This window comes from Manis javanica, chromosome 13 (assembly GCF_040802235.1).
Source record: "Manis javanica isolate MJ-LG chromosome 13, MJ_LKY, whole genome shotgun sequence".
Lineage (NCBI taxonomy): Eukaryota > Metazoa > Chordata > Mammalia > Pholidota > Manidae > Manis > Manis javanica.
This window is the reverse complement of record NC_133168.1, coordinates 71,230,441-71,253,897: the sequence shown is the minus strand read 5'-3', so window position 1 is coordinate 71,253,897 and position 23,457 is coordinate 71,230,441. Positions and strand designations below refer to the sequence as shown.

The window sequence follows — 23,457 nt, the reverse complement described above, 5'->3', positions numbered from 1 at the left end:
ATGAGACTAGCAACATCTAGTGACCACCTTGTAGGCTGGGTGGGTCCCAAACTTGGGTCAGGGGAGATAGCAGAGCCTTAACAATGCAGCCCAGGCCATTTTGAGGTGTATCCCTAAGGAGCAGCTGCCTCCGAGTGCCTCTGGGGGATATCTGAGAGCTTGATGAAAATGGTGATTTCAGAGAAAGAGAGAGAGAGAGAGAACATCTGGATGGGCAAAGATTGAATACTGCTTTAAGGGTAAAAGAGTCTCCAATACAATACTTAAACAGTGCATATACCATTTTAAAGTAACATCACTTAAATTTACACATACACATACACACACATAGAGGGAAGGGGCAATAATAAGCAAACACCCTTTCTCAGTGAAATCTGTATAGAAATTATGTATCATCATCTATTTAAAAATATATGTTATGGTTACAAGTAGTAAGAATTTGAGAACTTTCATCTGGGTTCAGAATTTTCTCATTAAGATAAAGTTTATCAGTTTGAAGACCCAAGAAGCTGAAACACTAGCAGTATAATTTATCAAGGTCTGTTTCTTTCATTCCATTTTTTTTTCCTATAAGAAGCTTGCATAACAATTGAGGTTTTAACCAGGGAACTTACGTGACTCTGACTGGGGGAGCCCCTTTCTTTTTTTAGGGTTTGCTAGTCAGTTGGCGCTGGGGCTGGGGAGCTGAGCATCTTCCCAGGAGCTCTCTGCATAGAGACATCCCCAATGCGGGCCTGTCTGAGGTTCAGGGGAAAAATAGAGCAAGAATAAGTTTAGTTTTCCTTTAAAGTTAATAACCTCCTACAAAGGCTTTTGGTAAAACAGACACCTTAAAGAGCTTTTCACCTTGCTCCTTTCTTTTGGTGCGATGGTGAAATCTGAGGACCCCAAGCCTTTGCGAGGCGGGTGTTGGCACTCGCCAGGGGATGTGTGCCAGCTGACACTAGGCAGGAAGGGGTGGCGGGTGACCCTTCTCAGTCTCATCTGTTCCTCCTCCTCAGCTGGAAGAACAAAGAAAGGCTCCACTCTGCTGAGCCCTTCTTTTGTCCAGCCTAGACAGGAAGGAAGCCACAGGGAACGTCTGAGTGGCTGCTGTTTCTCTTTTTTCCATTCCACGGTAGGAGGCAGGGGAGCCTTTTTGAATTAGCTCAGTTGTCTTGTTCAAAGGCACACTCTCCAGACAGCATCTGGAGAAATCTCTCTGTAATAGCCTGTGTCTTCTCATGACCATGACTTGTTTGGGAAGTGAGAATATTTCCAGGAGAGATTCTGCTGGAGATTTTGGACTGATTTTGAAAATGCTGTAGGGATAAATATTCTTGGATATGTTGATGTTGAACTTGGAGTGATGTGTGGGTGCTTTAAAAGGAGCACCACCAAGCAAAACATAACGGCGGCCTCATGCTCAGACAATACTTCCGTCAGGGACAGACGTACATATGGGAGGTTGAGTGCGCGGTGGTGGGGGATGCAGGATGAGGGGAATGATGAAATGTTTGTAGGTTACATGGTTATCGTATTTAATCTGCCCAATAATCACTGTGTAGTGGGAGATTTTAGACTTTTATTTTACCAATGAGAAAACAGAATCAGAGAGGTTCAGCCTCTTGTCCAAACCATCGCTAGTGCATGCTGGAGCCGGGATTTGCACTCTGTTCTCTCTCCACAGTCCGTGCTGTTTCCCTTCCGCGTTGTGGGTGGCACAGCTGGTGGCCTGGCAATCATCATCAGCTCTCACGTTTGGGGTGGTTGGTTGGATCTGCTCAAGCTCAGATGCTTCTGCTGTAAGAATATAAATGGTGTCTTTATCCCAAGACTCTTGGAAACAGAGCAAGAAGAACCGGAAAAAGAGCCCAGCTTAATGTGGTTCAGGTTTTCTCCATGGCAACAGCAGAGAGGTCAGAGTGTGGGGTTTTGGGGTCAGAGAACATGGGTTTAAATTGAATGGCTTGACCTTGGGGAAACTACTCAACCTCTGGATTCAGTTCCCCTTTGGTGAAATAGCTCCTATAATACGTTGTACCTTAAAGGGATGTTGGTGAAGATGGGAGGGGCTAATGCAAATAAGCACTTAAGCCAGGCCTGGCAAATGGTGGGAGCTAAGTGGAGTTAGGTTTTATTTCATAGAATTAATTGAATTAATTACACAGGTCTGGTCTTTCTAATTCCCTCATCACTCTGGTTGGATTTTGTCTTGCTATTGGGTCTAAGAGGCTGACTCCCCTTTGTCCCCCAGTTCTTTCATTCTCATCCTAAGTGTCAAGCTTATTTGTTGATTATTTATAGGATATAGGCATTGCCTGGAAGAGTGTTACATTAAAAAAATAAACTTCTACAAAGAAAACTCAGTGAAGAAGAGAATTCATTTAAACTTATAGCAAGGTAAACACGAATAAGTGTTTTTGCATGCACCTGTATTTATTCTCCAGCAAGCCTTGCTCTTTTGTAGTTTGGGAATTTAGGATCTTCATGTATTTATGCTCCATCTCTGGTGTAGTCAGCCACATGTGAGGAGTAGACTTCTCTATAACGTGTCAGTGTTCTGTTTAAAAAGGCTGTGCTGTTGAGAATGGTCCCTGAGTGCAAAATGCAGTTCTAATGTGGGACTATCTTGCTATGTTCCTTGTCAAGTATTTGAAGGACAAAAGGGGGAACTTATAGAATGTATGTTTTGGTAGTTAGCAGACTTTTAAAAAGCCACACTGAAACCTGGGTTTAGAAGACTTACAATCCCCACTGTCTTAGTTTGGGCTGCTATAAAAAGCCGCATAGACCAAGTGGTTTGTAAACAACAGAATTTATTTCTCACAGTTCTGGAGGCTGGAAGTCAGAGGTCATGGAGCTAGCATGATCAGGTTCTGGTAAGAACCCTCTTCCAGGGGAGCAGACCTGAGACTTCTCATTCTGTCCTCACTTGGCAGAGAGAGGAGAAAGGAAGCAAGCTCTCTCATGACTCTACAAGGGCATTAATTCTGGTCAGTGGGGCTGCATCCTCCTGACTCATCTGATCCTAATCACACCCAAAGTCCCCACCTCCTAATACCATCACATGGAAGTGGGGTGATGGTTTTAACATTCTGGGAGTCACAAACATACAGAGCATAGTAGCCTACTCACCCACTCCTCTGGGTACACTGAGGCTGAGTCTGAGCTCAGTGGCCATTTGTCATGGTACCTATGCTGCTCTCTTTTATAGAAACTGAGCTAGTTTTATTCATCTGTGTTACCTCTCATCCTCCATATGTAGTTAGGTTGGTGAACTCAGGTTCTATCATGACCATTTCTCAAGGCAGAAGTTGGGGTTGAGAGGTCAAAATCCCATACTTTTTTTTGTTGTGGGGCAAATTAGGACCTAAATCTAGACTTGTCAGTTTCAAAGGTCCATATTCTTTACATAATAATAATATTTGTCCCTTTTTACTGGGATTATTATTTGTTTTTAACCTTGGTTATTGTAAAATAAAACATAGATACAGAATACCACACACAACAAATATGTAGCTTAGTGAAGTTTAATAAGGTGAACAAACATCCTTGTAAGCGCTATGCTATACAAGTCAAGATGTCAGAATGTACCAGGTTTATTTTCTTAACTTTGCATTTTTTGTCCCACCCCCAAGAAGGTCTCTCCCCATCTCTTTTTAAATGATGAGAAATGACATTTCAAGATTATGAATAATCTATGAGCTAAAAATGCTCATTGTTATTGGATTGCTACTTCTTTCTAGGTTTTTCCAGTGGATAGACCTAGGAAACAAATATGGGTACATTTGTATATAAAAATAAAATATCTCAAAAGTTCATATTGATACCTCCAATTCAAATTCACACTACAGGATTTTTACTTAAACTCTCCTACATCACATCTGTATCTTCTTTCTTCTACATCAAGAAGGACATGGGGAATGATAGAATTAGAATAGCCCATAATTACTCATTTGCTTTATTCCATATTATATATAAAAAAATCTAGTAATAGCAATACCAAATAGCATACCATCAACTTTTATTACTTCAAACAGTATTATTAACTAAGAATAGTTAAGTAGAATTTTTATTAAAAAAGAATGAAAATTAGACATTACACCATATCAACACTGCCATATCATTTAGCTATGAAACATATTACCTCTCTCTTTTAATTTTCTTTTAGTCTTAGTTCTCCTATTATATATTTAATACTCATCACAAGTCTTTTTGTTGATGCCTCTCTTCTTATTTCATTTATCTGAATCTTGTTTCCTAATGGATTCCTTAGAAAGGGCTCTGGAAACAAGGTTCCCTGAATTTTGCATGTGAACAAGAGTTTGAGCCATTTTTACTTGAAGGTCAGTTGTGTTGGGTATAAAATTCTTTTGTTCATATTTTCTTTCCTTGAGTATTTGAAGTATGTTTCCTTATTTTCTTTTGGCACAAGAGTTGCTATTTAATAGTCTGATGAAAACTTAATTTTTTGTCTGATGGTCAAGTGCTTTTCTAAAACTGCATTTTTCTATTGTTTATTTTTTTGTGAATTTAGTTTTCCTGTATTTTCAGAGGAGGACAAGTTCATAGAGGTTTGCTAACTTTTATGTTCCCTCTTGTTTTTGCAAAATATTAAAAAAACAAGTGGCAACTTGCTTTCTAAGATTTTCTGACTCTGTTCCTCTCTTCCTCATCCCATTTATCTGCATCTTCTCTTTCCTTTGCCTGTATTGTCCCTATCCTGCTTAGTTTTGGTTACATTCCTGGCAGTGTCTTCTCATGTGAGGCCCTTTCCAGGACTGGGTTCTTGCAGGGTTCAGAGGGGTCAGACATCTGAAGTGCCTTCAACTTTCCTGTCACTGATTCAGCTGCTCTTCTCAGATTAACCTACCACATTTTCTGGGGAATACCTGGTAGGTTTTTGTTTCTGTTTTTCCTGCTCACAGGCTTTCCCTGTTCCTTCCCTCTGCTTTCTCCCTCACAGATGCCAGTAACACACAGGTATTGGGGCAGTAGGTACTTTCACATTATCCATTTGTATTTTTGGACTTGTGGAGAAACCTTGTCACCTAGTTTTTTCACAAATGTCTGTGTGCTTTGGTTTTTGCCATCTATATGCTCTGTCTTTTATTTTCTTTTTCTTTTTATGTTTACTAGGCTCTGTCCTATACCAAGTCCCCACCCCCCCGCAAACCCCATTACAGTCACTGTCCATCAGCATTATGCTCTGTCTTTTTATGGGAAGATTCTGGAAGTTCCAAAATTACACTGTTGACACCACATCTCTCCTCCCCAAATTTCTCTACTAACTATTGCAGAGGTTTACTTCTGTGTTACCTGTGATATTGTGAAAGTCAGGCTGAGTTCGTCCAGCTTTGCCCCTGAGCTTGAAGGGCACTTGAGGACAGGAACCATGCTCTTCTTCCCTCCACAAAAGCTCATCACTGGATTGAACTATGCTCTGATTGATAACATGGACCTGCCTCACAGTGACCACTCGTATGGTAAAAAACAACTGCTTAACCTTTCTTTATTCAAATCCAAGAGGATACTGGCCTCTCCTTTCATTTTTCTTATATTCTCCAGAATTAGCAGCAACATCTGAAGCCAGATCCCTGGAATATGCCTGAACATGTCCACTCTTCTTGACTCTAACCTCAGAAGACTGAGTGTGAGCTGAGATTTATAGTTAACGTTGCCCCCCTGCCACTTTTTTTTTCCTTGCTCATAAAACATTTGTTTGGTCTCTGTGTAAAATGTGCTGTTATAAAAGCACAAGGGCGTACGTGTCTGAAATAACCTTAAGTGAAAATAAGTAGATTAATTAGCATACAATAGAATTCTTATTGTTAAGTGGGAATGTAGCCCTTCCTGTGGGGATTGCTGTTAAACAAGATGATTGATAAATTGTTATATTCGCACAGTGTCGCTCAGTGATATAATCATGCCTTTTGTAAACATTTAGTCAAGAGAGCAATCCAGCTGTTCCCAGTCAGGTTTCATCCAGTGTCAGCCAATGCTCTATGCCTCTGATTTATCTCTTGTGCTGTTTAAGCATTGAGGAAACTCACATTTTTATGAGCCTCTAAATACCTATAATTGTAAATAGTGGAAATGATGGCTATAATAGCAATAGCCCAAGTAATTATAAGGAAGGGTATCTCTGATGGCCAGAAATAAGAATAAGGAAGAAGCTATTTTTTTCTTTCTTTGTGTAAAAATAAATGTCACTACCTCTACATTTAGAGCATTGCTACACCAACAAGCCTATTACCCTTCCTTATCAGGGTCATAAAAGACCCATGGATGGGACCAGGATATTCTGGTGAACTGAATTTTTAACCTTTGACCATTTGTTGACTGAGGAATACAAAAAATGGTCTAGAATGTGCTTTTCCATTCTCTTATTTTGAGTGGTTCCTTGTGAAAAATGGTGTGCTTTAGGTGTTTGGAGTTACAGCATTTGGGGGAAGCAGAATGATTTTCCTGAACACCGAAGGCTGCCTGAGAAGGTGGCTACAGAGAAGAAAGCTCTGTACGGAGCAGCAGTAGATGTATCTCTGCGGCTGCCTCTCCTAGCAGAGGCTGGAACAGGCCGGTGGAATGGAGCCGTGTGGACGAGCCGCCTCAGAGGCAGGCCCTGTACAGTCTGGGGGTGTGCAGACTGGATCCCCCACCCAGGGGGACAGAGGAGCAATGGAAGACAGGAGAGCTGGCCAGGAGCTGTAGCTGTATGAGCAGGACTTAGTCCAAGAGACAACAGATGGAAAAACAGAGGTAGAATATGTACCTGCTGTTCATATTGTTTTCTCCTACATTTAATAACTTACTCAATCCTGTGCCATTTGGAATCTGGACATAAAGAACTTCAGAAGCACCAGTATTAAGAGCGTTTGCATTTCACTGCCATTATTTTCCTGGTTTACCCCAGTCAGGGTAGAATGAAGGCAACTAGGATAAGTAATATCAGGTTTTTATAGCAAAAATATACTTTTTTTTTCCTGGTTTACCCCAGTCAGTTAGGGTAGAATGAAGGCAACTAGGATAAGTAATATCAGGTTTTTATAGCAAAAATATACCCTAAAGAAATACAGTTGCGTTAAGGTTGTTTTTCTTTAATTAGAAAAGGTTTGCACTTGAGCAGTACTTCTCTTAAAGCTTATGTGGTTCATCATTACTAGAGGTTTGTGTTGTGTTTCCGTTTACTAATGAGCCACTGAACTTACTGAATATATATGTATTTTTTTCATGGCAAGAGGCTAATGGCTTCCAAAGAGAGAAAAGGTGAGGATGAAAAGGATGAGTTGGCTAAGCTGACTCAGAGAGAGACATACAAGAACATCAAAACTAATTTTAATTCAGATGGATGACATTAAATGAGACGGTATTGCTAAGATCAGACCATTTCAGAAGTAAATGGTGGGGCACACGAGCCCACAGGGGCAGGCTCACCATCAGATGAAGGCCAGCCAGAATGCTTTCCCTGAAGATCTTGGCCAGGTTCTAGGCCATGTTTTATTTGTATAGTCAGCATAGTGGGAGGAGTGGGGAAATTTCGGGCCCATTATGTATCTTAACAAAAATCACACAATTAATTAAGAAGCTTTCCCAAAGGTAGAATGACCTTATAACTCTGCATCTTTAGAGAATCCTTTCAGATTTTGATAAGTACTTCCTTGCCTAATGATGACCTTAGTTCCATAAGTAATAGCAACTGCAGTGAAAAGCCCATTATTTACATTATTCTGATTGATATTTCCTCATACATTACACTTTTGTTTTCCAGACCCATTACATTTCCTGTGTGGCTAATTATATTAGGCAGTTCCTTTAATTTACACACTGTTTCCTGCAATTTACACTCATTTCTCAGAAAATGCTTGGTAAGCATCCCCATCCTTTGTTTTTAAAGAGCAGACCAAGGTTACTGCAAGCATCCAACAAGGGCTGGACACGTTCTTTAAAGACCGATCATGTTCTTGCAACAGTCTTACAGCAGACACTTTGATATGAGGGGCTAATAACAGGGACCGAGACCACGGGGAAATGCAGCCTTAAAGGAACCTTGGGGAGATGGTGCAGAATCGCATCGCGAGAAGTGGCTGAGCACAGGATGGGCAGAGCAACCAACCCATGAACTCATAGATTATTTGTAAATGAGCAGCATGCTCTAAAAGAGATTTAAATTTTACACGCTGGGTTATGTATTTTTCTTGATCCTCTGTCTTGGTGGCTTTAGCTATTCAATCCATACCTGAACTGGTTTAGTAAGAACCTAGTTATGAGTGACCTTGTGCTTTAAATTCTATAAAAAAGCTTCTGTAGAGCAGTGTTTCTCAAACTTTAACAGTGGAAACCTTTCTTACAAGGGTTCCAAGTGGAAACTGGTAAGAGATAAAAATGTAATGCTTGCTTGAAGCAGGGTGTCCTTTCTCCCTTCCCTTCCTACTCTGGCCCTGGCTAGTCAAGCTCATTGAATCCTCAATAAGCATTTATTCTATATAAGTCACGGTGGAGGTATTATGGGCAAGGCTGGCTTTGTGGTGTACGAACTGCACGCTCACACAGGGCCTTGTACTTGGTTTAACATTTGGCTATCACTGACTTGCAATTCTTAGTAATTTTTGAACAAGGGAATTTTCATTTTGAAGTGGGCTTCCCAAATTATTTAGCTGGTGCTGATGACAGGAGATACAAGAGGGGAGAAATAATAAACCAAACAGAGGTGTGAACCTAAGGAATTTACATTATACATCTGTTCTAGTTACTGAAAATCCAAGCCCTGTGGCTTCCCCTCCTGGCATATCCTCAAGAAAACTGCAGGGAATATTACCGCGGTGCCCAGGCTGATGGTTGTGTTAATGCTGCTTAGCAATGCACAGGCCGGTCTGGAGGGAAAGTCCCCTCCCTCTGGACTGGAAGGTCAGTGACTCCCACGTGACCCAGAGGCTCCAAGAGCAGCTTCTGGACACTCTTTGCATGCCCCTATTGAATGGAGCCTTTCTATATTTCGCTGTTATCTGGGCTTGTGAATTTGACAGAATTTAGGATTGTGGAGTTAAGTTTTTTCCCTTCCTACCTTTTGGAAGCTGTTCTGATTTAACCAGGAAGTGTAATAAAAAATGACCAACTCAGATATTTACCAGAGGACCTGCCTGGGCTGGGAATAGGAGAAGGAGGTGTGACAGGACCATGAAACGTTTGTGCCATGCTCAGAGGGACAGTGCCTTCACTGCTCAACTCAAAGCAACCAAAAGAAGTGGACACACTCCGTTGTGTTGCTCGCTCCCGGTTTCTCTCCCTATGGTTTGGAATAGTCCACAATTTGGATTTTGCCTGGTAGAGGGACATCCTTTTGCTGTGAATAAGAAAGAAAATGGAAAAGCAAGTAGACTACAAAATAAACAGCAAAAGAAAAAGGATTTTTTTTAGTTGTTGGTACACTGAGAAAATGAGAGAAGAATCTAAGATTTTGCTTATCTATTGTTATCAATAGCCCTGATTCCCCTCCTATTGGTAGGGGGAGGTGAGATACTTTCATTTATCTATCTTTCGTTTTTCAGGCCAAGAAGTTCTTTGTGGGAGTGCATGAGCTTGGAGGGTTTCACTGGTGCCATCCTGAAAGGTGGGGGTGGCTGACTGGCTTTGGGGCTGGGGGCTGGGGCCTTTCACCGGGTCACTGAGGGCTGTTTGGTGGCGAATCATAGAAAGTGACCTCAAACTAGCTTAAGTAAAAAGGGATTTGTTTGAAAAGTTTCTACTGACTCTTGGGACCCAAGGAGAACGTGGCTCCTCTGAGGAAAGATAGGGCCCAGAGTCTTGGGATTTTAGGAATTGCTTGGTCTGCTGTCTGTGTCCCCTTCCTTTTCTCTGCCTGTCTTCTCTCCCTTGGCCAGCAGGGGCTTTCCTGTGGCCCATGTGATGTAACCATGGTGGTCCAGCTCCCAGGCACCACGTCTTCAGTCCAGTCACCAAAGAGAAATTAACTTCTCTGTTTCAGTTTTAGTGCTAGTTCCTGTAAAAAAAAAAATGTGATTGGCTCAGCTGGAGGCAGCTGACCATATGGACTAGTGGGCTGAGGCTGAACGTGGGATCACACTGACTGTGGAAACTGTGGAGGTGCTGTGTGAGGGAGAGGGGGAGTTTCTAGAAGAAGGGGGAGCTAAGCCCATGTGGGAGTTTCCTCTGTGAACACAAACCGAAATCCAGCCACTCGTATACAGGTGAGCCTATTTGTTTTTCTGATAAGGTGATGCTTAATAGCAGAAGGCTATTATATGGCAGACCTGAATTTTATTAAGGACTTCGACAAACTTTCTCATGATATTTGCAGAGGCAAGACAAAGCTGTGTGAGGTGATAGACGAGCTTCAGGGATGAGAGGGCATCATAAGAGGACAAAGGGTTTAACAGTAAAGTCAGCTGGTTTCAGAGGAAGTTTCAAGCAGAAAATGCAGTCTGCAGTGGCAAGTTGGTTCACTGGGTTGGGGAACCAGGAGCGTCCAAGCTCAAAGGAAAGTTCATTACGGGGATGGGAGGGAGGGACATCACACTTTAGGGGAAGCTGGAAATGGGGCCCCTAAAGGGGAAGCCAGCCTTCAAAGCCATGGATGAAAAGCAAAGCAATCCAGAGGAATTTTGCATAGTTCATCCCTCTTACCCTTAAAGTAGCTATTGCCTGCGGCCAGCCCTAGAGTAGTGCCTGACAACATGTGAACTGAATACTAGTTGTGGAAATGAATTTCTAGTTGAATGACTAAAAAGGGTGAAATAATGAGCTAGTGCCAACCAAAGGGGAACTCACCCATGGCCTGCTGTAGGCTCTACTCCAGGCTCTATTTCATGGAACTGATTTATTAATACTTTGAATGAAGGCACAGGAAGTCTGGCCCACGAACCCATGCAGGATGAATAGTGTGCTAGTAGATGGAATCGGGAGCCATGGAAACTTCATAGACTGAAATAATGGGCACGAATAAGAAGAGAGAACTTAGTATTTCTGAATGGCAAGTCCTCTCCTGAGGTAATCAGTGGAACAGGTGCAGAATGGGGGCTTGGTGGCTATCAAATCTGGCAGTTCCTATGAAAAGACCTCAGATTTTGGCTAGGTCACTTCAAATCCGTAGTGTGAATGTAGATTCCCCTCAAAGTCAAGTAGTAGTCAGAAAATGAGAGGAAATAGTCTTCCTGTTTCATGATGTCAGGTGATATTTGGAATTTTTGTTGGGTTTTAACCATCATATTTTAATATGTAATGGAGACAAATTGGAACTGTCCAGGTTAGGAAAGCAAAATATCTGGAAACTGTGTAATAGGAACAGTTGTTGAGAGGACCAGAGATGTCAGAGTAGATGGTGGTATGTACCTACCAATTGCCTACTTGAAGGGTCCTCAGACGCAGTGAGACCAGACTGGATAGGTCTAATGGCACAGTGAGGAGAAATCAGTGGACATCATGTGCAAGTTGATCTTTGTATTTTAGTAATCAAGAGACTAAGGAATAATTTAAAAAATGACTGTAACTCCCATGAAATGATGGATCCATCATCCCTAGATCTGCCTGCATCTCAGGGATGCTGGAGAGGGATTCCAGCCGGAGGCAGAAAGCTGAGCTCCTTAATCTCTCATCTTCCTTCTGAGTGAGAATCCAGGAGACCAGGTCCCACTCTTAGTCCTGCCAATAAATGGGTGAATGATTTTGGGTAAGTCACTTTCACTCTATGAGCCTCTGTAAGACGGGGTTAATAATTTCTGCCCTCTCCTTCTCAAAGGATTGTTACAAAGTTCAAATGAGAAAAAAACAGATGAAAGGAGATTGAACAGTTGAAATCACTCTACCCTTTTGGGTTTTGTTTTGATGATTCCCTCTGTGGGTTTTTCAGACACCTGCCAACCGCCAGAATCCCTGCTTCCTGCGGCATCTCTTTTTTGACATTTCATCCTCCGGGAAGTTTTGTTCAGTAGTTTACACTCATGGCTTTGAAGCCATCTATCAAAACTCCTCTGCCAGGAACTGCATTAAGATGTTGGCAGCAGGTGGCTGATTCTCCCCGAATGTGCTGCGCGTTCCAATGAAGGAACACCGGGAAGACTGGAGAGAGGGCTTTTTCCTCTTTCTGCCAAACCACATATATTATGATGCCATCTAAAATCTAAAGAGGCCGCTTCTTCCTCAGGAACTTTCCCCAGACTAGAGTGTGCTAACCTCATCACACTACTAATTATTACTTTCTGTTTTCAATAAATAAATGAGTTGTCAGCTTTGAGGGATCACCCCTCTGTCGGTGGTGTCACGTTGCCCTAATGCTGCCTGCTCTCAGCCACTACTAGAGAGGGCGGCATCTGAGCAGAACAAAGTGATCTGTACGCAGAACAGGACGCAGGCAGTTTGTAATTCCATAAAACACTCTGAGGCTTTCAGAAGGTGCTATATACATCAATAAATAATAATAATTTTGCTCTCTCTCTTTTGTAATACTCCCTTAGAAGGCTGGAAATAAAATTTCTTTCGCTATCGATTTTGTCCTTCTACATTTGGCAAACATTGATTTTTCCCTTTCCTAATGGAGCAGAAGCCAACATAGCTGTATTTCATTTACTTTGCTCTCTGAACCCAGCATCACCGCTGATGTGAGCAGTACCACGAGCAGCTCCCAGGGCCCCAAAGGCGGTTGTTTAACTAGAGGGCACAGGGTCTTACAAGACTTTGCTTTACACATCAAGCACATAGTAGGTTCCTGGTCATTCTTTGAGTTCAATGTAAGTCAGAATACTCAGATTGATTCAGGAAGGAATGGAACCTTGAAACATGGAATTATATATGTAGGAATGTTGCTAACACCCAGAAAGAAAGGAATGTGGGGCTCAGAAGGGCTAAGGTGGATGGAAGATGCGAACATGTTTTCCTGTCTGCTTGGACTTCCATAAAAACTGCCATGGGCTTGTTGGCTGAAACAATGGATGGTTAGTTCTCATAGTCCTGGAGGCTGGAAATCCAAGATCAGGGTGCCAGCATGGTTAGGTTCCTGGTGACAGTCTCTTCCTGGATTGCTGTGTCCTCACATGGCAGAGTTAGAGAGCAACCTTGTTGGTGTCTCTTCTTATGAGGGCACTAATCCCATCACGAGGGCCCCACCCTCATGATCTCATCTAAACCCAATCGCCTCTCCAAGACCCCCATCTCCAAATGCCATCACAGTGGGCCTTAAGGCATCAGTGTGTGCATTTGGGGGGACAATTCAGTCCACAGCAATATTCTTCCAACATTGTCTATTTTGTGCCGGTCATTTGTTGAGTTCTGTGCATACCCATCACTTGATCTAATCCTCACATCATTATCATTCCCACTGAAGTGTGGAGAGCAAGTACACTTGGAATGTGGTATGCATTCTAGGTCTGTTAGCCAGACCTGCAGGAGCAGCATGCTGTGCCCCAGGGAGCTTGGTCCCAGCAGGGCCTGGGAGCCGGCTGGAAAGAAGAGAAATGTGCTGGGGGCATATGTTTATGTTCATGTAACTGTGCTGAGCTAAGTAGGTAACATAGAGGATGCCAACTTAGCAGGCATGCAGGCAACAGTGTTACCTAGAAGTGGAACTCTTATTTTTCTGAGAGGTAGAAGGAGAGCTTAGGTTCGGGCCAGAATAACTTCTTAGGAAAGGGCAAGGTCTGGGGCGTAGAGCAAGGGACAGAGGAGGGCAAGTGCCTTAAAGTCACACTTTCAGGTAAGGTAATTGCCGAAGGTCCTTGTGGTGATGGTGATGGGAATAGCGGTGATGATGGTCGCCACTGCCTCAGTGCCATGTGCCACATGCAGGAGAATTTGACCCCCATGGCCACAGCTCAGGAGAGTATGCGTCTGGGAGACACAGCCACGAGCATTCCCTGGGTCCTCCACACACATTTGCTTAACTGAGAAGATGAGACTGGGCTGCTGAAATCAGACTGTTGAACACTGAACATAGACCAGTTTTGAGAATTGGAAGAGAAAGCATATAATAGATTAAGAGCTCATATTATTATTGTTTTACTCTCACACACTATTGAATTTTTCCCTGTCCAGTAAGAAGGGCTGGGATTAGCAAATTTGTCAGGGAGAAGAAGAACCCATGCATAGAAATAGTGGGCCCTGAATTTGCCAAAATGGACCATTTCTATTTCCAACAAAATCCAAGGGAGTCTGAATCTCACTTCTGGGTGACGTGACATCCTTGTGTCAACAGCTTTGCTGAAGAAGATTTCCCTTCAGGGGACTCTTTTCAACCAAGCTGCAAGAATCAACATTCTCTTTTGAAAGTGTGCTCTTTACATGTGTGTAGTTCACACATCCAAAAAAGATTTGAGGCTGCTGTTGGTTACAAGGGATTACAAATTTATGGTTTTGATGAGGTACAAAGGGTGGGAGGCAATGTAATTATCCTGATAATGAAGGTGGAAAAGGCTTTTTCCTGAAAACGCAGATAATGGAAACTAATGTCTATTTTGGCTTGCATCAGCGGGATAATAGCTTTAATTCTATACCTTACTTTGCACACGTAGACTTTCTGAGCAGCAATCCACACAGTTTGCATGTTGGAGTTTAGTAAATCTGACTGCAGCCTTAATAACAGACAAGCCAGACAGATGAACAAACATGGGTCATTCTTATTCTTGTAAGCAATATTAACCCCCACACTTAAGGGAAATCTGAATACAATTATGCAGAATTCCTGGAACTCATGGATTTTTAACAATGTTTAACTTACATATCCACTTTTTTTGGGAGACAATCTGGGGAAAAATTAACAAGCGAAAAATTGCTCGGCTCTATAAACGTGAAGAAGTGGGCATGGGGGATGGAGAGTCCTCATTTGCTAAATATACAGCTCCTTCGTCGGAGACATAAATAAGAACACCGCCTAAGTAGGTCAGATTTGAGCTTGGGCTTTTCAGTAGACTTGAAAGCTGCACCGTGAATATGCACTTCAAAGCCAGAATCCATTTTTTGTGTGCACATTTTGTTCCTGAGAAGTTTTCCATCTGTTCTCCTGTCATGGCTGTGCCACCGTGGCATGTCCTCAGACTGTGAATTTCTGGCAACTCACATAGTTTACTTTCCAATGTGGCAGGTAGAGGAGGTAATTGGGAGTCCTTCGCAGCCAGCACGGAGGGGGGTGGCGGGGGAACTTCCTAGGAACAAACGGGAGGTGAAGGCACCCACTTTGCTGTAGCCGCTGGGATCTCTTTCTGGGCTCAGGCTGCTGAAAGATCAGAGGGAGGGTCTGAAATGCTCGTTGGGGCCCTGTCCTCAATGGAAGCAGCCTGACATGGGTTAGGAGGTCTGCCCGACTCCCTTCTCTGTACCAGCGCTGTTCTGAATTCAGGAGCCTGACAGGTTTAAGCACTTCATCAGCGGCAGTGCTGTGTGATCCCCCTGTCATGTTCTCAAGCGCTGTCTCTCTGGCTTCTTTTTCGAGGAGCTCCACGAGGGGAGGGAACTTTCTCATCAACGCGTCACTCAATCCACCCACCCAAGACACCCACTGCTCGTCGAGACTGGAAAAAAAAAGGAAAAAATATCTGGATTTTACACCAACTCGAGAAAATGCTTCAAGCCTTTCTCTACTCTGTATGATTTATGGAATGTGACAGGACTGTGTTGTGTTGTTATCAAAAAGCCCGAGGTGTTAGGTGAGGCATAAGTGACTGTTACTTTCTCAAGCTGTGGTTCTCACTGATAGGAGAGGACACACGTTTTCTTTTCCTGGATTCGCTGACATCAGTGGAATGCTGAGGGTACCATTAGGAACCATGTATGAGAATTGCTTTTGTCTGCCCTGTGAAGCAAAACGTGATGCCCATCGGCTCCCCATGCTGGCGTTAAAACCAATAGATCTCAGGGCGGCATCTGGCCTCTCTCATGGGCATGCACGGGACACCAGGACCAGAGCCTGCCAGTCCTCTCAGGTCAGGGAAACAAATGGCAGGGGAACAGAGAACTTCTGAGTGGGGAGCCATGGCTTAGGGAGCCCCCAGTAGCTGGGCTCTGCAGTGCCCACATCTCGGGGTACCCGGGAACCTGAGCCAGAGGATACAGGTTCTCAGCCCAGCTCCACAGAGTCCGTGACCAAGGCTGGCCAGTCCCAGCAGTGCGGCCCGCAGTTTCTTCATCTGTCACCGGAGACGATGGTGGTAGGGTTGATGATCTCTCATGCCCTACAGAGTGCTGACGTGCTTGTATTCCATTCATAGATCTCGGGATAATTGACATTCATAGACTCCTAGAGCTGGAAGTGCCTTAGAATTTGTCTAGTTCAAGAGATATTAACTTGGGTCTTATGAATCAATCCCAGGTTCCAAGATACCTTTAGGAGGTCACATGAATCCCTTAAACGTGTACAGAGTACTTGAAGTGCTTGTCCATTTCTTTGGGAAGTGTGTTCGTAGCATGACTGGGGTTTTTCAAAGGAACCTAAAGTCTAGAAAGGTCAAGATCCACCTTGATTATGACCTTCTGGTCCAAATTCCATTTCGGAGTGAAGAAATAAGTTGGGAAGGTACATGGCTTACGCAAGTGAGCGCCAGAGCCAAGGGCTGACCCAGGGTTTCTGCTTTCTGGTCTGTGTTCCCTCAGTCCCACAGTGGTAACAATCTGTGGTGCACCCTGTGGTGGGGAGTGAATGGGACCCTCTAGAGTGACCAAGGCTCACAAAGACCTGGCTGGGCATGTCTGAAAGAGGCCCAAGAGGTCCACTTATAGCCCCTTGCTGTGAAGCACAGTCAGGACCCAGAGGGACTCTGGCTTGCCACAACAGCTGGTGCAGTCCCTACGGAGGCTGATGGCTGGTTCTCCTAACCACAAGCTCAGCACCCCTTTCATTGCCCTGACTTTCCTTTTGAAGACAATAATTCAAACTCTCATCTATTATTTACAATTTTAATTTTTTTCTTCAGTACCTTCATGGATTCATCTAAACTTTTTCTTATTTTCCCTGTAAAACAGAAGGAAAGAGGCAGTCTAGGGAAAGAGGTGGGGCAATATAGCAGTATGAATAAATGTGCTGCCTGATTCAATAAGTAGAAGGAAATTTAATCTAATGTGAGGGAGGAAATAGAAAGTTCACTAAAACCTGAATTTAAAACAGCAGTTTGTTCTTTCCTAAAGAATAACAGCAAACTGAAATAGTTCAGATCCTAGAGGATGAGTTCTGAGTGTCATTACTGGCTTCTTCCAGGAGAGGAAGGTGATTTTATGGCAGTCTGCTCATCACTTGGATTCTAAGATCTGGTAAACGATGTCCCAGTACCACTGAAACATGCTATTTTCATGAGAAGTATCATGGAGGAAGTCTAGCATCTGTGTTTTGATGATTCTTGTTTGTTCCTGATGTTCTCAAATTGTATTTGTGGCTGGAGACTCAGCATGCAAGGTCACTGCGATGCTTTTCTTCCAGTTTTACATGTGGCCACTTGAAGGTCACCACTATACAGCCATCATTTTCTTAGTAATTCCCTGTAAGAAAGGGGATGAGAGAGATACTCTCTCTTTACCTCTCTAATCTCTCCTTTAAGGAAGGGGACAAAAGAGTACAATCCATTGGACTGAGTTGAAAGGTGATTTAGCATGGTAGGGAGGGTTCTAGACACAGAGTCAGAGTATCCGGGTGTTGGCGTTGCCTCCACGACTACTCTGACCGCCTGTCCATTCCTCCCTGTCAGAGCTGCCCCCTTCCCCAGCCCCTGCTGAAGGGGCAGCCTGTGCGGCCCATGCACCTTGGCCACAATTGATTGTATCATGCCTGAACTCTACCCCAAGATGAGCCAATTAAATTCATAATTTGTAAAATTTGAAGAGACACAGGAACCTGTGGTTAGAAGATATTGGGCTTTGAAGATGGAAGGTCATATTTTGGGATCTGATTTTGGTCCTATGGCAGCTCAAAGCCACATGCAAGCTGAAGTCATGAGGGACAAGAATTAAGAGAGTGGGCAATACAAGCAGGGAGCAGACATGCAGGAGGGAGCAGAAATGAGAGGTGGGAGACTTTCCATTTCCTGCCAAGCCCCAGTTGGATTCTATGCGAGTCCCCTCTTCTCCTGTAATAAATCTTCCTTTATTTAATTGAGCCAGCTTGAGTGGGTCTTTCTTTCTTGCAACCCAAGATTCCCTATGAAGACACTGTGTGACCTAGTCAAGCCGCTTTGCTCCTCTGGTCTTGCTTTCATCTTGTATAGAATGAGGTGGTCGAATTAGATAACCTCTACAGTCCCATTAGATTTCAAGAATCTATACTTTTAATTATCGATGTTGGCTGTATATGAGGCTTAAAAGCCACAGATGCTTGATAACTCTGCCCTTCTCTTTGTCCAGTGTAGGCTGGGTCTGTGAGGCAGTTAGTTCAGAGGACCTTCCAGTGCCAATCAAGGTTATGTCTAAAAAGAAAGGTGCTGGCTGGGGGAGAGAGGTGCCCCCTGACAAACTGAGACGTGGTGGGCTGGGTTAAAGGATTCCTCGGGTCCATCCTGTTTTGGTTGTCCAGGGGACTCAGGCACTCTGAGAGGGATGTTGGCCGCTCCTGAGCATCCTCACTACAAAGGAGCAGTATAAGTAAGTACAGCCTTGTTGATTGTACATCAATTTGATGGACTAACTATGGAACAGTAATTAAGCCAAAGAGAACATTCAGAAGTACTTATTGCTATTTGCTGTCTGTTCAATCCCCAGAGTGCTACAATAAATAGAACCATAAGTTTAATTAATACCTGCAGGTCTGATTACCCTTTTAAGATGGGCTGTAGTGGACCAGAGGTTACACTTTCAAAGACATCCTACTGGGAGTGATGTTGAAAATGCCTGTCTTTTCCTGTAGCAGAAGCCTGCAACACTATGCCCTGCTGAGTCCTTGGCGGTCCAACCGAGGTGCCTCCTGATCAAAATTAGGGGATGAAGACAGGGCAGTCCAGGGAAGCAGCTCTGCCTGGTTGACCTCCACTACCCATGTTTTCTTTGGTCTGCAGGCCCTGAGACTTTTGGGGTCCTCCACTGGTGCTCCTCATGTGGTATCACATTTCTGTTGGTATGTGTGGGGTGTGGTTCCCTTGCCCATTGCACCCCAAATCCAGTTTCCATGGAGATGAAGCAGGGAGAGGAGCTCAGCCAGTGCCCCTGGCAAGCGGAGGTGACTGACATGGCACAGAGTCAGTGCTCACTGGGGCTCGGCTGTCACGGTTCTGATGGTGATTATCATCTTCACTGAGCACTTGTAGGTTTTCATTTATGTTCTTTAGAAGGGGTTAGTAACGAAAAATATGAAACCTATAGTGTTGCTGTGGACTGTTGCACCAGAAGCGCTTGGCTCACCGCTGGGCACATGGGCGTGTTCCCCAAATGTGAGCTGTCCTATGAGAATTAGTATTTGTCCCATGCTAAGTTCTTCTTAATTGTTTCATTTAATCTTTATAGCAGGAACAATTATGAGTATCCCCATTTTGCAGAGGAGGAAACTGAGACCCTGGGGGTTCATGAAACTTGCTGAAGATCATAAAGCTGGGTTCTTGTGCAGGTTTATCTGACCTTGAAGTCTATGCCCTTAACAATCATGTGTGGTAACTAGAGAGATTGGGAGGGTGGGGCAGTTACCCTGTGGGAGCTGAAGTGAGGATCCAGGAAGCTGGGAAGAATTTCCTCTGTTGGCACATGGAGGTGTGTTTGGATCAAAGGAGGAATACTCCCAGCTAGATGCAGGGACTTTATATAGCCTTCCTTCCTTCTCTCCCTCCCTCCCTCCCTCCTGCCCTCCCTCTCTTATGATCCCCCACCCCTCAGCTTTATTGAATATTAAAATTGTAAGATACTTAAGGTGTATAACATTATGATTTGATGTATCTGTACATTTGAAAGTATTTTCCCCATCTACTTAATTACACATCCCAAAGATCTCAAAGAGCCAAAGCAATCTTGAGAAAGAAGAACAGAGCAGGAACCCTCACACTTTCTGATTTCAAATTATGGTACAGAGCCAGGGTCATCAAAACAGTATGGTACTAGCACAGAAATAGACACATAGATCCACAGAACCAAAGGGGGAGCCCAGAAATAAACCCACAAATATATAGTCGATTTTCAACAAAGGAGTCACGGGTATGCTATGGGCAGAGGGCAGGCAGTCTTTTCAATAAACGGTGTTGGGAAAACAGGACAGCCACATGTGAAAGAATGAAACTGGACTTCTACCTTATACCATACACAAAAGTCAACTCAAAGTGGATCGATGACTTGTACAGCCTTTCTGATACTAGAGCAGGAGGTTTGCGAGCTTCCCTGCACGTGCCAGCCTGCATAAAGGGCTAAGAACTTTTCCAACAAGAAAAATCACAATGAGAAATAGTGGATAGAGGATAGTGAACAAAAGAGTGAGAACAGAAAAGAAAGCAAATGTGCTTATAACAGAAAGAAAGACAGGAAAGAAAAGAAAGAACCCCCCAAAACTGAATTAAGAATATATGGGGCTAAAGGAGCAACAAATTGTGAGCAGCTTAGGAGAGGGAAACAAGAGGTTAAAACCTGAGGACAGCAAATCAGTCTTCGCAGTATAAATATACAAATATCCTGTGGACATTAGCAATAGCAATATTTAGTGACTCAGCCCCCTGCTGGGCCAGGCTTGATTTTCATTCAGGGTTCACGCCATGTGTAATAAAGCAAGAACAGGGGAAGCAAGCCGCATCCTGGCTCTGGGTGAGAGGTGCCTGACGTTCTGTAGGCGACACTTCCTTTCGAGCCAACGACTATGGCTGTGGTATCGAGAGGGCACCTCTGGATCAAGCAGCGTTTGTGCTTATGTCTCGTCAGTGCTTAATTGCTAAGGAAGAATTACTCAGAAATAATAACATGGGAAGCTTTCCATGAATTATATCACAACAAGAGTGAAAAAATATGTTGAAATATTTGTAACCACACTGAACATTTTGAAACACTTTGAAATATTGAGAAAGTATCTAAATAGATAACCTTCTCGTAGATGGAAATAGATATAAATAGGAATCTATGCATTTGTTAAGTGCAGCTCCAAAAAAATGATGGATATATGCATAAAAGCTGAGCTCATTAAATTGAGACAAGCCCTTTGGTGGTGAGTTAAATCCGTTTCTGAATCTAAAACCAAACTTCTGACACAGAATTTATAATGAGTCTTAGGCCAATCAACCTTTCACTGGCTTTCAAAAGAAGCTTGCAAGCATTGTTACATAATCCTGTGTTCAGTTTCTCTAAAGTTAAGTTGAGAGCCTATTGATTTCTAAAGGGACAGGACAACCTTGTTAATAACATCATAAAACTGGCTGGTGAAAAAATAGTGCTGATTGCTTTGAAATAGCCACCTGGCTCAGCCAACCAGAGATAAGGGATGTGGGGTAAGGCAGGTGTCAGGGCCAGTAGGAACAGTCCAGTCTTTTAATTTTTTTCTTAAGAAATCGGATCAGTGTATGGTTGATACAGTTAAGTGTCACATAATCAATTGAAAATTAAGGCGAGAGGAAAAAATACCTTGTTGATGGTGCTCTAGCAACATAGTCTGTTTTATGTAGATGTGTTCTGAGTCTATACAAGTATATGTAGTGAAAAGTGAAGAGGAATATTGAAGCATTTGCCTAAATTATTCAAGGGAAAAAACCCTTTTGCCTCAATTATCCATCCAGTACTTTTCTTTGAAAGTGTGGAGGGGGCGGGGGGGACATAGGGAGGGAGAAAAGAAAGCAAGCTTGATTGCGTTGATTTGCCGCTTCATTTTGTAGATTAAGTCACGCTAGAGATGTTATTACTCATCCCTGTGTACCGCAGTTTACTTCTTGACAAAATATTTCTTTGTCATTGTGTTTATGCAGATTTTTACCCACCCTCCGCTTTTCTCTAGATAAATGGTGAGAACTTGAACTGACACTATTCTTTTTTCCCCTCCATAAATAGGGTGCCTATAAAAAGACTAATTTCCCAGTAATCCAACTTATTCCAAACATTCCACCCACAAGGCAGCAAGTTAGGGAAAAATAGAATTCTGCCTGAAGCTCTAAGTCATAATTATCATCAAAAGATCTATCCCACCTCCTTTTCTTTAGAAGTGGGAAATATCAGTGCTTGGAGTTAGAGTAGAAATTTTTGAACAAAAGCCACAAATGTCCCCAAGGTTTGTCTGCTAGGAACGCCATGTGCAGTGTCCAAATACAGCCATACATACGGCCGCCAGTCACATTACAGTTATATACTTGTGTATTTATTAGGACAAATTTCTGTCAGCAGTAACTTGTCCTGACAAATTAGTCATTTTGATCATTTTCCGAGAGATGCAAGTCAAGTGTCTTGAGGATGGGGTGCGGTTTCCCAGTTCACAGAGAGTCATTGCCCCGGCTCATGGCAGTTCTTCTTGCCATTACCTTAAGATGTAGAATATGGAGAGGTTCTAGAGAAGAGTAGTGCAGTTAGTTTGGGAGATAAACCTTAGAAGGAGATGCTAAAGGAAAAGAGTTACAGAACCAGGAAAAGAGAATGTTAAATACAGAATTAATACTGGTCTTCTAGAACATGAAGATACGATGCGTAGGCTCTTGGTTCATGGGTCTTCTGGGTGTCCACCAAAGAGAGTATGAAATCCAATGTACTTCAATCAAATGGACTTAAAGTATGTCTAACTTAGGATAAAGATAGTTGTCGAAGTGGAATTTTCTATGAAAAATTTCCAGTATGGCACTAATTTTCCAATAGAATAGGTCTTCTTAGAGGAAAGATTTTGCTATTAGTGTCTATGACCTAGCGTTTCCTTGAAGGCTGTGAGAAACTTGGGGCTAACAGTGATGTGTCTGTGTGACCCGAGGCTTTGCAATGACTCTCTAGTTCATGAAACGTGCTTCTCCAAGTGTGCGGGGAAGTCTGGGCTCTCATAACAGTGCTGCTTTCTCTTCCCTGCCTCAGGGTCATTGAATGAAAACCTTTGGTGGGTGGGGCCCTGAATGCTACATTCTCTCATATATGCTTGTTTTGGAACTACCAAATTATACTACTAAATTATAGTATAAGCTATGTGGTGACGTGCCTCAGATAAAATTCATTTTTACATGTACAGCATTTTGTGTATCAGACACTCAAAGAGTGAATCTCATAATTATTACTGTGACTGAACTAACAATTTAGCAGATAAGAAGGTTATGATATTTAAATATATTTGCAGTAGCAGCTGTGATTTTGTGCAAGTTTCAGGATTACCATGTGGACATCACTTTGTGGGTTTTTGAAAAATTGGAAAATTATGAAGCTTATTAATAAAAATGTACTCTAATCCCTTGATGACTGTGTTAAACATAAATAAGTCTTGGTCTAGTGTGAAGCTGTGAAGACTTACCTCTAAGTATTGCTTTTCTATTTTGACAAATGCATTTTCTATGTCACAGGGAAGGGAAGAAATCAAGGGATTTGTCTATTTGTCAGTGAGTGAGATATACCGAATCCTGGCAGGTGGTACATAACTGA

The 23,457-nt window shown here is 42.9% G+C and overlaps 1 long non-coding RNA gene across 1 annotated transcript in view; it reads left to right on the top strand.

The window, feature by feature from the left end:
- The first annotated feature begins 10,079 nt into the window (after nt 1–10,079).
- Nucleotides 10,080–23,457, top strand: part of LOC140845842 (uncharacterized) — a 268,836-nt gene continuing 255,458 nt past the window's right edge. The window contains exon 1 of the long non-coding RNA XR_012124746.1: nt 10,080–10,187. This is a non-coding gene — a long non-coding RNA (uncharacterized lncRNA). The remainder of the gene's footprint in view (nt 10,188–23,457) is intronic.